The sequence below is a fragment of the Lepus europaeus genome, chromosome 9 (assembly GCF_033115175.1).
Source record: "Lepus europaeus isolate LE1 chromosome 9, mLepTim1.pri, whole genome shotgun sequence".
Lineage (NCBI taxonomy): Eukaryota > Metazoa > Chordata > Mammalia > Lagomorpha > Leporidae > Lepus > Lepus europaeus.
In genome coordinates, this window is record NC_084835.1 from 48,241,926 (window position 1) to 48,260,714 (window position 18,789).

Below are 18,789 nucleotides of genomic sequence, written 5' to 3' on the forward strand. Positions count from 1 at the left end.
AAGAGGATACCCAACTGAGCATAAGTTTCAGCGAGAAATACCCTAGGTTACAAAGATACCAACTGTTGGCATGAAGTCAAAATCCATTGACTTCAGATCCTTTCCATGTCTAATAGGAGGTCCTCCTTTGATGCTGTCATCTCTGTGAAGACAACATGAGGCTGTGGTTTTCCACTTTCATGCACAGCCTGGGTGCTTGTTAAAGAAACATACACTGAAGCCCACACACAGATTCTGATTTAGTAAGTATGATAGGTGTTTTTTTTTAATATTTATTTTGTTTTTTTGGAAGACAGAGTTAGAGAGAGAGGTAGAGACAGAGAGAGAGGTCTTCCATCTACTAGTTCACTCCCCAGTTGGCTGCGACAGCTGGAGCTGTGCTGATTGGAAGAGAGGAGCCAGGAGCTTCTTCCGGGTCTCCCACATGGGTGCAAGGACCCAATGACTTGGGCCATCTTCTACTGTTTTCCCAGGCCATAGCAGAGAGCTGGATTGGAAGAGGAGCAGCCAGGACTAGAACCGGCGCCCATATGAGATGCCGGAGCTTCAGGCCAGGATTTTAACCTGCTATGCCACAATGCCAGCCCCGAGAGGTGTTTTTAATAAGCACTCAGGTGAATCAATTACATAGGGTAAATCGCTCCGTATTGAACAGTTCATGGACATCAAGGAAATCAGAAGACAATCTCTCTCTTTTTAATTTATGCTCTATTTGTTCACTCTATTGTGACCACATTTATTAGACTTGGGTTGCTATGGTAGATTTAATCTTTTTGGCTTGTTTATTTAGGGGGGCATAGAAACAAAAAACAGAGAGAGAGAGAGAGAGAGAGAGAGAGAGAGAGAGAGAGATTGAGAGAGAAATGGAGAGAGAAGGAAAAATTCCCCATCCATTGGCTCATGCTTCGTTTGCCCACAATGAAGCTGGGAGCCTAGAGTGAAATTCAAGTATCCCTGTGGGCCACAGGATCCAATTTCTTGAGCCATCACCTGCTGTTTCCCAGGGCCCGCATCAGCAGGAAGCTGCAATTGTGAGTGGAGCTGGATTTCAAATCCAGGTATTCTGATGTGGTACATGGACATCTCTGCTCCTAGGTCAAATGTCAATGTACTAAATTTCTTAAAATAAAGGTAACTCTTATCACCTAAGAAACATCACACCATAATTTTGAGTATCTTCTTTAAAACTTTAATTCACTGCACCCCACAAATATTCTGATTATCCCCCCACATCCTGGGCACTCTGTCTGGTTTGAGGCTCTGCTCTGTAGTGGTTTTTGCTAACAGACTACATCCCTTCTTTGCAATGCTATAATTTTACAATGCTGCCATTAAAGCAATGTTTCTAAGAAAAAAATCCTCTGAATTTGTTAAATCCACCTTCATTAAGAAGATGTAAACCCAGGAATTAAGCAGAGGAAGGATGTCTCACTTTCTGTTTCCTCTAAGCCTCTGAGAGTATTTAAAGGACGTGGATAGACTAGGGGTGTGGGTTCAGAGCAGACTGGGTTGCAGTCTCAGGTCTATCCTATGCAGACTTTGTGGCCTCGACAAGTTAGCCAATCCTGCTGGAGTTTGACCTGTAGGCTTTTGCACCAGGGATCCTAACAATTCAATGAAAACTTCGGTCATGTAGGTCAACGGACCTCCATGGGTGTGTAGTGCTTGGCACACACCTAGCAGGGGCTCAGTAAATCTTAGCCTTTATTTCTGTGATCATGTAGATTAATTTCCTAGAGCTCCTCTCACAAAGCGCCATGAACTATGTGGCTTACAACAATAGAAATGGATTCTCTCAGAATTCCTTTTCCAGAACTCCCAAATCAAGAGGTTAGCAGGGCCCTCTTTTCTCCAAAGACTCCTGGTTGGCTTATTTCCTTACCTCTTCTAGGCTCTGGTGCCTTGGCATGCACTGGCTTCTGCCTGTTCAGAGCCAACCTCTGCCTCTATTGTAATGTACCCCATCCCCACCCCTTCTTGAACGTCTCTTCCAAGTGAGTGCCTCTTGTAAGGGCAGTGGTGGTTGGTTTCCAGACCTCCAGGGATAGTCCAGGGTGATCTCATCTTGAGATCCTCAACTTCATTGCATCTGTAAAGATTTTTTTCTTTTTTTTCCAACTAAGGGCACATTCACAGGTTCTGGGGATGGAGTGTGAACTTATCTCTTTGTGGGCCACAATCCATGGACAGTATCTATTTAAAAAATAAACTACTTTCATGCCTATTCTTTCTTTAAAGTTTTAATTCTTACAACTTTCTTGTGAAGCAGGAATGTGAGTATGCAAATACCGGCGTCCAGTGAAGACTACGAGAGATGTGGAGAGGATGGAGAAGGTGAGGGGATCGAGAAAGTGATGGTTTCACATGAAGAATGCTGAGGAAACCTTCACAGAGCAAGAAAAACCCTTAGTGGAAACCCGAAAATGGGTGGAGTTTGAGCCTTCAATTTATTTTATATTTAACAGGAATAGTACCACTGCAGGCTTGCTCTGAGCAATAAGACAGAACCTAGAGTGGGCTTTTGGTGCAGCAGTAAGATATTGCTTGGGATGTCTATGTCCCAACCAAAGTGCTTGGGTTCAAGTCCTGGCTCTGCTCCTCACTCTGGCTTCCTGCTAATGCACACCCTAGGAGGCAGCAGGTGATGGTCTAGCAGTTAAATCCCTGCCACACACATGGATGACCCACACCGAGTTCCTGGCTCCTGGCTTTGGCTGTTACAGGTGTTTGGAGAATCAGTGGATGGGAGATCTTTCTTTGTGTTATCTGTCTTGGAATCTCTAACTTTCAAATAAATAAAAAGCAAATCAATTTTTAAAATGTTAAAAGAACCTATGTAAAGCATGGGTTTACACAGTCTGCATGGGATGTAGTGTGTGATATCTATTTGTAGAAAGTATTATTATAGATTAGTCCAAGATGGTAGAATAGAGAGGGAGTGCACTGATAGTCAGGAAAATATATTTTAATAAAAGTGGAGATACTGTAGTTTCAGGGAAGAGTTAGGGAAAAAACGGCAGAGGAAATTCTTCCGGAACTAGTGGGACATGGTGGACCTACGTGAAGAGCACAGGCATCCATGGCTCAGGACTCCAGCCACCAAGTCTATGCACCAGCGCTGGAAAGGGAGGGGCCAGCGCTCAGACACTGATTGTCTTCAAGGAAAATAGCTCATCTGTGCGGAAATACTTCCCTTCTGAATAAAAAAAAAAAGAGAGAGAGATTTACCATGCCAAACCTGGATGTGTCACCTTTGGCACATCCTTAACCCTGAAGAAATGAACAGAGCTCTCTGGCCACACCCATCCCAAGCCTCTAAAGATTCACCAAAAGCAGACAGTCCACTTAATCTAGAGTCATAATATAATGAGAAAAGCCACCACAGTGAGGAAAAAAAAAAGAAGAAGAAAACAAAGAATGTCTCCACAATGCCAAGCAACAAACACAGAAACTGAGGAAACAAGAACAAGGAAGACATTATGACACCTCCAAATGAACATGACACTCCAATACAAGATTATGAAGATGATGAATAAAAGAAATGCAAGATACAGATTTCAAAAAATTTATGATAAGAACATTTAGAAGTTCTCAAAAACAAATTCATGAACTACAGAAATCCTTACTGGACAGGATAGAAAATCTCTCTCATGAATATGAAATCTTAAGGAGGAATCAAAGTGAAATGAGAAATCTAGTAGAACATGAAATTGTGATATTGAAGAGAAATCAAAACGAAATGAAGAATTCAATAGATCAAATGACAAATGCATTTGAGAGCCTTAAAAACAGAATCAGCAAGATAGAAGAGAGAGTATGGACTTAGAAGACAGAGAACAGGAAAGTATACAGTCAAACCAAAGAAAAGAAGAGGAAATTAGAAATCTAAAAAATATTGTTGGGAATCTACAGGATACTGTTAACAAACCCAACATTCGGGTTCCAAGAGTTCCTGAAGGCATGGAGAGAAAGGATTAGAAGGCCTTTTTAGTGAGATACTAGCAGAAAACTTCCCTGATTTGGAGAAGGACAGAGACATCCTAGTACAGGAAGCCCATAGAACCCCCAATAAACATGACTGAAAGAGGTCCTCACCACGACATGTTGCAATCAAACTCACCACAGTGAAACATAAAGAAAAGATTTTAAAATGTGCAAGAGAGAAATGTCAGATTACTCTAAGAGGATCTCCAATTAGACTCACAGCTGACTTCTCATCAGAAACCCTACAGGTTAGGAGGGAATGGCGAGATATAGCCCAGGTACTAAGAGGAAAAAAAACTGCCAGCCCAGATTATTATATCCTGCAAAGCTCTCATTTGTGAATGAAAGTGAAATAAAGACCTTTCATAGCAAACAGAAATTGAAAGAATTTGTCGCCACTTGTCCTGCCCTGCAAAAGATGCTTAAAGATGTGTTACACTCAGAAACACAGAAACACGGCCGTCAATATGAGAGAAGGTAAAGGAAGAAAACCTCCCAGTAAAAGATCATAGGAAGCTTAAAGCATATACTAGAAAATATCTTTGGGAAAATGGCAGGGCAAAGTCACTACTTATCATTAGTCACATTGAATGTTAATGGCCTGAACTGTCCAGTTAAAAGACACAGACTGGCTGAATGGATTAAGGAACAAAACCCATCTATTTGCTGCTTACAAGAAACACATCTTTTCAACAGATGCATGCAGACTGAAAGTGAAAGGTTAGAAAAAGATATTCCATGCCAACAGGAACCAAAAAAGAGCTGGCATAGCCATCTTAATCTCAGACAAAATGAAGTTTAACACAAACACTGTTAAGAGAGACAAAGAGGGGCATTATATAATGATTAAGGGATCAATTCAAAAGGAAGATATAACAATTATCAATGTATATGTACCTAGTTACAGGGCACCGGTTTATTTAAAAGATATGTTAAGGGATGTAAAGAGAGACGTATACTCTAATACAATAGTATTGGGGGACTGCAATACTTCACTTTCAGAAATAGAGAGCTCAACCGGACAGAAGATCAATAAGGAAACAGCAGATTTAATCGACACTATTGCCCAAATGGATCTAACAGGTATCTACAGAACTTTTCATCCTACACTTAAAGAATTTACATTTTTCTCAGCAGTACATGGAACCCACTCGAGGGTTGACCACATACTAGGCCATAAAGCAAGTCTCAGCAAATTCAAAAGAATTAGAATCATACCATGCAGCTTCTCAGACCACAGCAGAATGAAGGTGGAAATTAGCAACTCAGGAATCCCTAGAGCATATGCAAACACATGGAGACTGAACAACATGCTCCTGAATTAACACTGTGTCATAGAAGAAATCAAAAGAGAAATCAAAAACTTTCTGGAAGTAAATGAGGACAACAGCACAACATATTAAAACTTATGGGATACAGCAAAAGCAGTGTTAAGAGGAAAGTTTATAGCAATAGGTGCCTACATCAAGAAATTGGAAAGGCACCAAATAAATGAGCTTTCAATGCATCTCAAGGATCTAGAAAAACTGCAGCAAACCAGACCCAAAACTAGTAGGAGAAGAGAAATAATTAAAATCAGAGAAGAAATCAACAGGATTGAATAAAAAAAAAAACATTACAAAAGATCAGCCAAGCAAAGAGCTGGTTTTTTGAAAAAATAAGCAAAACTGACACCCCATTGGCCCAACTAACAAAAAAAGAAAAGATCCAAATCAATAAAATCAGAGATGAAGAAGGGAATGTAACAACAGACGCCACAGAAATAAAAAGAATAATCAGAAATTACTACAAAGAGTTCTATGCGAGCAAACAGGGAAATCTATCAGAAATGGATAGATTCCTGGACACATGGAACCTACCTAATTGAACTATGAAGACAGAAAACCTAAACAGACCCATAACTGAGACAGAAATTCAATCAGTAATAAAGGCCCTCCCAACAAAGAAAAGCCCAGGACTAGATGGATTCACTGCTGTATTCTACCAGACATTTAAAGAAGAACTAACTCCAATTCTTGTCAAACTATTCAAAACGATCAAAAAAGAGGGAATCCTCCCAAATTATTTCTATGAAGCCAGCATCACCTTAATCCCTAAGCCTGAAAGAGATGCAGCATTGAAAGAAAATTACAGACCAATATCCCTGATGAACAATCCTCAATAAAATTCTGGCCAATAGAATGCAACAACACATCAGAAAGATCATCCACCCAGACCAAGTGGGATTTATCCTTGGTATGCAGGGATGGTTCAATGTTCACGAATCAATCAATGTGATACAACAAATTAACAAACTGCAGAAAAAAAGCATATGATTATCTCAATAGATGCAGAGAAAGCATTCGATAAAATACGACACCCTTTCATGATGAAAACTCTATGCAAATTAGGTATAGAAAGAACATTCCTCAGTACAATTAAAGCAGTTTATGAAAAACGCACAGCCACCATCCTATTGAATGGGGGAAAAGTTGGAAGCATTTCCACTGAGATCTGGTACCAGACAGGGATGCCCACTCTCACCACTGCTATTCAATGTAGTTCTGGAAGTTTTAGCCAGAGCCATTAGGCAAGATAAAGAAATTAAAGGGATACAAATTGGGAAGGAAGAACTCAAATTATCCCTCTTTGCAGATGATATGATTCTTACTTTATGGGATCCAAAGAACTCTACTAAGAGACTATTGGAACTCATAGAAGAGTTTGGCAAAGTAGCAGGCTATAAAATTAATGCACAAAAATCAACAGCCTTTGTATACACAGGCAATGCCGTGGCTGAGGAAGAACTTCTAAGATCAATCTCTTTCACAATAGCTACAAAAACAATCAAATACCTTGGAATAAACTTAACCAAGGATGTTAAAGATCTCTACAATGAGAATTACAAAATCTTAAAGAAAGAAATAGAAGAGGATACCAAAAAATGGAAAAATTTTCCATGCTCATGGATTGGAAGAATCAACATCATCAAAATGTCCATTCTCCCAAAAGCAATGTATAGATTCAATGTGATACCAATCAAAATACCAAAGACATTCTTCTCAGATCTGGAAAAAAATGATGCTAAAATTCATATGGAGGCACAGGAGACCTTGAATAGATAAAGCAATCTTGTACAACAAAAACAGAGCCGGAGGCATCACAATACCAGATTTCAGGACATATTACAGGGCAGTTATAATAAAAACAGCATGGTACTGGTACAGAAACAGATGGATAGACCAATGGAACAGAATAGAAACACCAGAAATCTATCCAAACATCTACATCCAACTTATATTTGATCAAGGATCTTAAACTAATGCCTGGAGCAAGGACAGTCTATTCAATAAATGATATCGGGATAGCTGGATTTCCACATGCAGAAGCATGAAGCAAGACCACTACCTTACACCTTACACAAAAATCCACTCAACATGGATTAAAGATCTAAATCTACGACCTGACACCATCGAATTATTAGAGAACATTGGAGAAACCCTGCAAGATTTAGGCATAGGCAAAGACTTCTTGGAAAAGACCCTGGAAGCACAGGCAGTCAAAGCCAAAATTAACAATTGGGATTGCAACAAATTGAGAAATTTCTGTACTGCAAAAGAAACAGTCAGGAGAGTGAAGAGGCAAGCGACAGAATGGGAAAAAATATTTGCAAACTATGCAACAGATAAAGGGTTGATAACCAGAATCTACAAAAAGATCAAGAAACTCCACAACATCAAAACAAGCAACCCACTTAAGAGATGGGCTAAGGACCTCAATAGACATTTTTCAGAAGAGGAAATCCAAATGGCCAACAGACACATGAAAAAATGTTCAGGATCACTAGCCATCGGGGAAATGCAAATCAAAACCACAATGAAGTTTCACCTCACCCCAGTTATAATGGCTCACATACAGATATCTACCAACAACAGATGCTGGCAAGGATGTGGGGAAAAAGGGACACTAACCCACTGTTGTTGGGCATGCAAACTGGTAAAGCTACTATGGAAGTCAGTCTGGAGATTCCTCAGAAACCTGAATATAACCCTACCATACAATCCAGAAATCCCACTCTTTGGAAATTACCCAAAGGAAATTAAACTGGCAAATAAAAGAGCTGTCTGCACCTTAATGTTTATTGCAGCTCAACTCACAATAGCTAAAACCTGGAATCAACCCAAATGCCCATCAACAGTGGATTGGATAAAGAAATTATGGGACATGTAGTCTATAGAATACTATAGAGCAGTAAAAAACAATGAAATCTGGTCATTTGCAACAAAATGGAGGAATCTGGAAAACATCATGCTGAGTGAATTAAGCCAGTCCCAAAGGGATAAATATCATATGTTCTCCCTGATTGGTGACAACTAACCAAGCACCAAAAAGGAAACCTGTTGATGTGAAATGGACACTATGAGAAGCAGTGACTTGTCTAGACTGTTGATGTAAAACTTAATACTTTATCCCTTTTATTATTTTTTTGTTCTAGTTAATAATATTGTTTGAACTCTGTATTTAATAAATAATTATTCTTAGGTGTTTAAAGTTAACTGAAAAGTGATCTCTGTTAAATATAAGAGTGGGAATAAGAGAGGAAGGAGATGTACAATTTGGCACATGCTTGATTGGACTTGCCCCAAATGGTAGTTAGAAACGTGCCAGGGGATTCCAATTCAATCCCATCAAGGTGACATGTACCAATGCCATCTCACTAGTCGAAGTGATCAGTTTCAGTTCACAATTGATCTTAATGATAGGATTAAGAGTCAAAGGGATCACATAAATAAGACTAGTGTCTGCTAATACTAACTGATAGAATTAAAAAGGGGAGAACAATCCAACATGGGAAGTGGAATACACAGCAGACTCATAGAATGGCAGATGTCCTAAACAGCACTCTGGCCTCAGAATCAGCCCTGAAGGCATTTGGATCTGGCTGAAGAGTCCATGAGAGTATTTTAGGCATGGAAATCCAAGGCACTCTGGCAAAAAAATAAATAAATAAATAAATAAAGACCTAAATAAGAGATCTCTGCAAGTGAGATCCCAGAGAAAAGAATGGGCCATTAAAGAAGGAGGTACCTTTCTCTGAAGGGAGGAGAGAACTTCCACTTTGACTATGACTTTGTCTAAATAAGATCGGAGTTGGCGAACTCAAAAGGCTTCCATAGCCTTGGCAGCTCATGACAAGAGCCTAGGGTGATTACTGATGCCATAAACAAGAGTGTAAATTGTTAAGTCAACAACAGGAGTCACTGTGCACTTACTCCCCATGTAGGATCTCTGTCCTTAATGTGTTGCACAATGTGAATTTATGCTGTAACTAGTACTCAAACAGTACTTTACACTTTGTGTTTCTGTGTGGGTGCAAACTGTTGAAATCTTTACTTAATATATACTAAATTGATCTTCTGTATATAAAGTTAATTGAAAATGAATCTTTTTTTTTTAATTTTTTTTTTTTTTTGACAGGCAGAGTGGACAGTGAGAGAGAGAGAGACAGAGAGAAAGGTCTTCCTTTGCCGTTGGTTCACCTTCCAATGGCTGCCGCGGTAGGCGCGCTGCGGCCGGCGCACCACGCTGATCCGATGGCAGGAGCCAGGTGCTTCTCCTGGTCTCCCATGCGGGTGCAGGGCCCAAGCACTTGGGCCATCCTCCACTGCACTCCCTGGCCACAGCAGAGAGCTGGCCTGGAAGAGGGGCAACCGGGACAGGATCGGTGCCCCGACCAGGACTAGAACCCAGTGTGCCGGCGCCGCAAGGTGGAGGATTAGCCTAGTGAGCCGCGGCGCCGGCTGAAAATGAATCTTGATGTGAATGGAATGGGAGAGGGAGTGGGAGATGGGAGGGTTGTGGGTGGGAGGGAGGTTATGAGGGAAAAAAGCCACTGTAATCCAAAAGCTGGACTTTGGAAATTTATATATATTAAATAAAAGTTTTAAAAAATGATACAGCCACAAAAAAGAAGAAGGTATTATTATAAATATTGTTACTTTTTTCAAGGTCTGACAAATAAATGACCCAGATTACAATTGACATTATTTTTCTCATGCTCAATATTATAGCTATTACATTTTAAAATGTCTGTCTCTTTCATTTTGTTTTGTTTTACCAGACAGTGATTTTGATCAATCTTTAAATTTGTCAGTCCTCTTACAAGTGAGATAAACAGAGAAGATGACATTTTTTTTTGCTAGAATATTCTGCCACCTGCAGGCAGCTAAGGACTGCTACAACTCTCACAAAAGCCAGCGACAGCTGAATATTAGGATGTATTAAGTGCCTTTTAAAGTAGAAGTTCCTTGCTTTGAATCTAGAAGGGCTCAATAAATATTCATTGCCTTCTTGCTAATTAATGCATTGTCAGCGGTGTCAGTCAGAAGTACTCCTTTAGATAAGATGCTACAGTCATTTATGCTTTACTCCTGATTTTTGGGTTTTAGAAAAGGCATATGAGTTTAGCTTTCAATAGGTGTGTTTGTTTGTGTTTTTTTTTTTGCCATCTCAGTGAGTGGTTTCCAAAGTGTGATTCCTGGATCAGCAAGCCATTCCTGGGCTGTGTGAGATAAGCAAACACTTGGGCTCACCCCAAACTTAGAAGCCAGAAGCTTAGGGGTGGGCCTCAGCCATCTGTGCCTTGAACAGTGTTGCCAGGGGTCCTGGTACATGCGCAGGTCTGAGCGTCACTGATCTGGATGTAGGGAGTTTCTCCTGGGTGCAGGTAGGTGTTCAGGCAAAGCCTGGGAGCTCAGAGACCTGAACGAAGCAGAGGAGCCACTGCGAAAAGCCCTCCCTGATAGCCTGGTTCATAAATTGACAAACAGAAAATATGCATCATTAACCCAAATATGAGGATACTTCAAAGAGTTTGTGAAAAATGAAATTAGAGGATCAGATTATTTTCGTTGAAATCATGCATGTCTGTAGCCTCACATATTCACAACATGATGGCTTCTGTGCTTTTGAGCTTGTCAGTTGTAAGTTGTCTGTTGAGACTTTGTAACCAAGGAAGTGTAGCCTTAGAGTGTTTTCCACTGTCTCCATCATTAAAGGCATTCATTAGACTAAACCAAAGATTTTAATAGCTAAAGCTTTATTCCTGCACATAGCGACAGCTCCAACTGCAAATCTTTAAGAGTTAAAAAGACATGTTATTCCATGATGTTGTTTAGAATAAGCAAAAAAGTAATAATACAAATGGGTCAGGGTGATGGAAGCTACACTGGCAGTGATTCGTGTGCGTCTTACCAAGAGGGCAGGAGAAAGCAGTGGAAGGGTATGGTTCCAGGAGTGAGAATCCACGGTCACCCTTACTGACCAAGGGGCTGGAGGACATCGCTTAAGCTTCCCTCAACTCAGTTTCCTAGTTTGCAAAGTGTGGACAATCACACACGTTCGCTCTACCCCATGTGATGGTAGTCAGAATTTCCTAAGGTTCTGGTCTTTAGACTAAGCTGGGTGTTGGCATCACCCAGGGTTCTTTAAAAATCACCGCACTAACGGGATCCCATAAAATGCTTAGCATACTACTTGCCTATAATAAGTGCGATCTATATTAGCAATTATCGTTACTGCATGTAAGTTGTTATGCTAAATGGTGGCTGCCAGTTAGGCTGCATGTTAAATCACCCGGCAAACCTTGATGCCCAGCACTCTGCTGGAAGCACTCTGAGGTGTGTGGTGTGCACTGGAGTCCACAGCATTTTTCTCCGGTTCCCCAGGTGACCCTGGTATAGAGCCAAGGCGGAGAAAAGACTTACCGTGCTAATTATCCAAAGAGGAATCCAGTAAGGGTCTTCCTCTTAAATAGTCCACGATCTCATAATAGAGACAGAGGAAACCAAGGTGAATTGTGATAAAAATGGCCTAAGACTTGAGCCCTTAACCTGCTGCAACCATGCTATATGATATAGACCACATATCTTTAGGACACCATGTTAAGATGGGAGATGGAAACTGTTATTATCATTGATGTAAAAAAAACCTGCTAACGTCTCCATTGCTTTTTTTAAGGATTTATTTATTTATTTGAAAGGCAGAGTTAGAGAGAGGCAGAGGCCGAGAGATAGAGAGAGAGAGAAAGAGAAAGGTCTTCCATCTGTTAGTTCACTCTCCAGTTGGCCTCAATGGCCGGAGTTGTGTTGAAGCCAGGAGCCAGGAGCTTCTTCCAGGTCTCCCATGGGGGTGCAGGGGCCCAAGGACTTAGGCCATCTTCCACTGCTTTCTCAGGCTACAGCAGAGAGCTGGATCAGAAATGAAGCAGCCAGGACTCGAACCAGTGCCCATATGGGATGCCGGCACTGTAGGCGGTGGCTTTACCTGCTGTGCTACAGCGCCGGCCCTTCCATTGCTTTCTGAAAAGTTAAAGGGTCCCTGGTTTCCTGGGAGTGGGAGATGACATAAAGGTTGAGAGAATGGGTGTGGGATCACAGAGGAACTCTCTTGCATCATGAAAGCTGAGATACCTAAAATGGGTATTTGGCACGGTGGTTAAGACGCCACTTTGGACAGCTGCATTCCATATCAGAGTGCCTGCGTTCAAGCCTGAGCTCTGCTTTTTTCTGTATATTTATTTTTAAAGATTTATTTATTTATTTATTTGAAAGGCAGAGTTATAGAGAGGCAGAGGCAGAGAGAGAGAGAGAGAGAGAGAGAGAGAGAGAGAGAGAGAGGAGTCTTAAATCCTTTGGTTCACTCCCCAGATGTCTGCATTGGCTGGAGCTGGGCGGAGCTGAAGCCAGGAGCCAGGAGTTTCCTCCAGGTCTTTCACATGGGTGCAGGGGCCCAAGCACAAGGGCCATCTTCCACGGCTTTCCCAGGCCATAGCAGAGAGCTGGATGGGAAGAGGAGCAGCCGGGACATGAACAGGCGCCTATGTGGGATGCCAGCACCGCAGGCAGAGGAGGCTTAGCCTACTGCACCACAGTGCCGGCTCCTTCCTGTTCTTAAATAAGCCATGGACCAATCAGTCAGAATTTGCATATAACCCTTCATTTCAGAGCACAAAGGACTTTGAAGGGAACAAAAATAATAGCCCACAGTTTCAAATTGAAAGCCTAGTCTCAACAATTTCCCCATGGTCCGGAATTGGAAACCCACGACTCGGTTATTCATGTGAAAAAATAACAGCAGGAAAAAGGTCCTATTCAGTACTGTCATTTGGAGCAAGCTTTCCCTTTGTAGCTGTGGGGTCCTGTACCTTGCAGGATGTGTCATTGCCCCAGGGGCACCTACACACCCACCACGGCCACCACGAATGTCGAATGTCAAATGTCGAATGTCGTGAGTCATTCCCATTGTGCTGTGCCCTGTGGGCAACATCTCCCCACACTGAGAAGTGCTGTTTTGCACCAGTCCTCTTTTGTTCCTCATTGTTTCGCCCCAACCTTTCCAAACAGCATAGTTTATAGAAAAAAAAAAAGGAATTGAACAATAAATGAATTAAAATAATGAAACGATACATGTTCCTTTTTTAATTAAAAGTTTAAGGGCATTAAAATGAACTGCCCAAAAGTTGTCGGTAGAAGAGAAAATGTATTACAAAGATCCCTAATAGAGGAGCTGAAAAGAAAAACAAATAATGAATCGTAAAGACAACACTTTAAAACCTAGAGACTTAGATCCCTCTCAAAAGCAATTAATGATTATTTTTAATGTTTTCTGGTGTTGATGAAGTCTGAGGAATGTACTAGCATGTGTTTTCTTCTCTGCCTGGAGTAATTACAGAGAAGCATCTACACATGGCATCTAGAAAATATTTCAAAACTTGATATAGGCACTGGTAGTTAATAAGATACAAAAAGAAAACATAAAAATGACAAAGCCTACATATATTTTGTCTTTTAAAATGATTATTTTTGGAATAAGCAAAATGAAACTCATCTCCAAGTTCCTATGGTTATGTAAAGAGAAGACACACAAACAGTTTTGATTCTCATTTGTTGTGTTTTGACATGTTTCAAAGTGCGGTAGTTCTACCTTACATGTGCACTATAACTTTCAAATGTAACTGTGTAGGTTTTGGTAGTGCAAAATTGAATGATGGAATCTGAACAGTGTCCCATTGACAGGATCTTACAGAACACCTAGTTCAGTGTTTCTGATTTGAACTTTGTTTTAATTTTTATTTATGTATTTATTTGAGAGGCAAAGTGGAAAGGATAATAGAGAGAGAGGAAAGGAGAGAGAGAGAGAGAGAGAGAGAGAGAGAGAGAGAGAGAGAGAGAAGAAAGAGAAGGAGAGTAAGAGGAGGAGTAGGAGGAGGAGAGGAGAGATTCCATCCACTGGTTTACTAACCAAATGCCTCATCAGCCAGGTCTGAGCCATGGGTAGCAGGAATCCGATTGCTTTGGGGCTCTTCTGTTGTCTTCCCAGGTCCATTAGCAGGAAGCTGGATCAGAAGAGGCCAGGACTTGGATGGAGAGCCAACATGGGGTGAGTGTGTTGCTGCAGTACCATGCTAGTCCCTGGCCAGTGCTTTTTTAACCGTGTCTGTGGATTTTAAGAACCCAGTGAAGTTTTTGAAATTACAGAGGCAAGTGTTTGGCATAGCACCTGGGAGGCCCACATCCCACATCAGAGTTCCTGTGTTCAAGTCCCAGCTCTGCTCCTGATCGCATCTTCCTGCCAAGGCAGATTCTGGAAGGTAGTGGTGATGGCGCAAATGTCTTTCTGTGTCTCTGCCTTTCAACAAATATAATTAAAAATTAAATTAAAATGTCCAGGCCCTACTGATTTAACGGGTCAGCGGGAGGTGTACTATTATTTAAAAGTACTCTTTAGGTGATGCTTATGTGTACCCAGGTTAAGAACCTCTGGTCTAATCCATGGATCAGAAACCTAAATGGTTACAAGAACCAGGAAATTAATGCAGATTAGGTGGTCTTGGTGTAAAACAATAGGACCTGCTGAGGACTGCAGAAACTTGGGGAATTGATAGAACTGATGCCTTGCCTGTCGACATTTGGCAGCTCAGTTACAGTCAGAGAGAAGTGCTGCCCTGAAATTTAAGAGCCAGACACAGGTGTCTTAGAGAAATTTCCCTAAATTTCAACCATCATAAGGGACTAAATGCAGCATGACTGTGAATTGCCAATTTGCATCCCTAAATCCAGTCCCAGTCTAATTTGTTTATTTCAACAGTGAGGAACCTGAGAAATGGGGATTATACAACTACCCACGTTGACATTGTTAGTTGTGGAGTAGAGATTGAACCCAGAGTCTCACTGCAATTGCAGTTTTTCGTTTTTTCCCCCCAACTAGTCCACATTGCTCTGCTATAAATGCTCATAATAATGAGAACATTTATTAGGTGCATGCCTGGCACTGTGCTAAGTGAAATGCACCTGGCATGTTGTTCAAACCTCTCAGGAACTGTGGAAGAGGGACCAACATTACCATTATTTTATAGACAAGGAAAGTGAGGGTAGGAGACATTGACCTACAATGGTAGAGCCTGGCATTAAGTTCAATTTCACTAGATTGCAAAACTTGTGCTGTTAACTGTGTGCCCCTGCTGTGCTGAAGTTTCTTTCCACATTGTGTGTGGAATCTCAACAGGCTCCATTAGGAAAGCATGCACACAGCTCTCGTTCTTGGGAATGAATCAAGAGTCAGCCAAGAGATGCTCTTCCTGTTCTGTCCCATCTTGAGTGTTGATGATTAAACTTGACCTTGGTTTGAGGTCAACTTTTCAACAGGTTTGCTATAAGCCCAGGAAGAAATGACAGCTCTAATGAAATGCACTCTGAGTAGGACCTGACCTGGCTTGCTATGGCTCTGCACTACTGGTCTGTTCCAGAAGAGATGGAATAGCTTGGACCTTGGCCTTCTTGTCCTCCTCTGGAGCCCCAGCCTGTGTGTAAGACAAATGCTTCCAGTAAAAGACAATATAAGGACAGGGCTGCTTTGCAATGGAAAATAATGTGTTTAGGAAGAATGGGAAAGAGAAATGAAGGAGTGTTAGTTGCTGTGGCAAGCCAGCCTAAATCAATGGGTGCGCTTGCCTAACTTCCTTTTATGTTCTTCCTGACCTCAAGCCAACACCATGTCAAAGACCGAAAATCCCAAAGTGTAGACATATCCTTCTTCTTTTTTTTTTATTAAACTTTTATTTAATGAATATAAATTTCCAAAGTACAGCTCATGGGTTACAATGGCTTCCCCCTCCCAAAATATCCTTCTGACCTCCTCCAAATATTAGATGAAGATTGGAAAATTCCACACGTGTACTTTTAAATTGTATTTTGGAGGTTCAACTTCAAAACAATATAGTGTGTAACACATAGACTACAGTGTGCAGTGATCAAATGTATACTATATAGTATATAGTGATCACATCATCATGGTGAACAATTTCATTTCATTGGACATTTAAAACTGCTTTATTAGCACAAAATAATTGTACATGTTTCTTGAGTACAGTGTGATGTTTCAACATATGGAAACAATGTGCACTGTTGTGTACATTTCTGTGGTAGAGTTCCTAATGTGTACACAATGTGTGTAGCTTGGGTATGATGTGAAATTTTGATATCCATATGTGTATATAACATAGTTGTATGTATTTCTGTGGTACAGTGTGACATTTCTATACCTGTATGCAATGTGTAAAGTCCTATATATTTCTAGGGGGTAGTGTGGCATTTCAATATATGTATACAATATGTATAGTTGGAATATTTCTCAGGCACAGTGTGATGTTTCAATACATGTATACAGTGCATACTGATCAGTTCAGGGCAGTAATCATTTCAATATCCTCAGTATTACTTTCCCTCATTTCTACATGAGCATGAGTGTTTGTACTGTAAACAGAAACTGAGGGTTCATTCATTTAGTGTGTAGTGTCTACACTGCATAGCCCCGAATTGACAGGTCAAAGCATTACCTACTCTGACCCCAAGGAGTTGGCTGTGGATTGGAAGGGCAGGATCGTGGGCCCTGCTTGTCCACAGGTTCTGCATCAGGGATTCAACAAAGCATGTGTCAGAAATATGTGGGAAAAATTGCATCTGCACTGAACACATACAGACATCTTTCTTATGATTATTTCATAAATAATCCAGTATAACAACTATATTCAGAGCCTTTACAATGTACTATGTATTATAAACAATCTAGAGATGATTTAAAGGCCTGTTACCAAACCCCCACAGACACCCAGGGACAATTGTTTATGTGTGATAAAGTCATAATAGTCACAATTATTGCCTTGAGTTAAGAACCCTTACCATAAATTTTCAATTGTGTTTATTTCACCAGAAGTACAAGAGTACTTCAAAAAATTCCATGGAATTAAAAAATAAGTTTATTTTGGTACCAAAAATAAAACTGAAGCCCAAATATAGATTTTTCATAATGTGCATTTTACACAAAATTTTAAAGCTCCCTCATACTGCTTAATGATAGGAAAAAAATCAGGAAGAAGAGGTAAAATGCCAAACAATTCTCCATCTGTGTCTTTCTCCACCAGAAATATCTATCATTATCATTTAGGTATGCCTTTTCTACAATTTTTCTGCACATGATGGTGACTTTCACTCTTGCTAACCCAGGTAGGGATACGCAATGAATAGTGTTCTATGACTTTCCTGTCCTCTGTTAGCGTGAGAAACAGAACTGCGGGAGAAGAGCAGAGGAGCTCATGTTGCTCCGTGCCTGATGCTAGCTCCTCGAAATGATAGTGAGCAGTGCCATGTGGTCTGGATGGAACCGTGCACCCTGAAAGCACAGGTTGGCATGTAGATCACAGGAGAGCTGTGATCATGGCACACAGATCAGAGTTCTAGAGACAGCACAGGATGAAGGAATACATGGCAAATCATTCTCTTCTCACCTCAGTGGGAAGGGGGCAGTGTAGACTTAACTGACCATTATACCTTGGGGTACAAATTCCAATTAGATCAATAACTGACTGCCATCAAAGTTGACAAAGAGTGGCCAGTTGGACAGTTATTTACCTTGGTACTGATTGTCTTAGATTAGACTCTTCTCCAGGACACAAGCATGCCAGGCCTCCTCTCATTGTGTTAGCTGTCTACAAGTTCATCCACCCATGAGTCCATCCATTTGCCCATCCACATGCACATTCAATCATCACTGGTAGAACAACAGCAATAGAGCAGGCACTGGGAGATGAGAGAGGAGCAAAAGATAGTCCATGGTTCTAAGAAGACTGCAGGGCAGGATGAGAGAAAGACAAGGCAGCAAACAATTATACAGAGTGGCTGGAGTCTTGTTAAGAGAGGAGGTGACGCTATGGGAGGGGGAAGATGGGAAACAGAAACATCCTAATGACTTCTTGCCAGGAAAGACAGCCCTCATTTTCATTCCGCCATCTCTAAGGAACAGTGCTGTGGTGATGGGAAGCAAAGCCTTTGGATTCCGATGTGAATTCAGGTCATGTCTGAATAGTTGAAAGCTGCCAACACTGCTGTATCGGGTCTCCAAGTCAATTTTGCAGTTTATAATAGGATCGCATTGTCCATATGCCTACAGGGGCCCAGCATGCAAACGGACAAATTCCCTTCCATTCCTTTCTGCTTTCATTCTTCTAACATCCCGAATTGTGCCAGGTTCCACAGCTGCCTAATGCTTGCCTCCTGGACACTCCTTCTTGTCTTGTTTCTCTTGAATAAAACTATTCGAGTGACGTGGGTCATCTCTTTAAGTCTCAGTGCACTTGCTGTATTTTCTTTCTAATACGAGAGTGCCTGAGTCACTAAATGAATATCTATTGACTGTAAGGGCAGATGGGCAGTAGGAAAAAATGAGCTGAAAGTAAAGAATCCTATGTTAGTCTCTTGAACCGAATAGCAT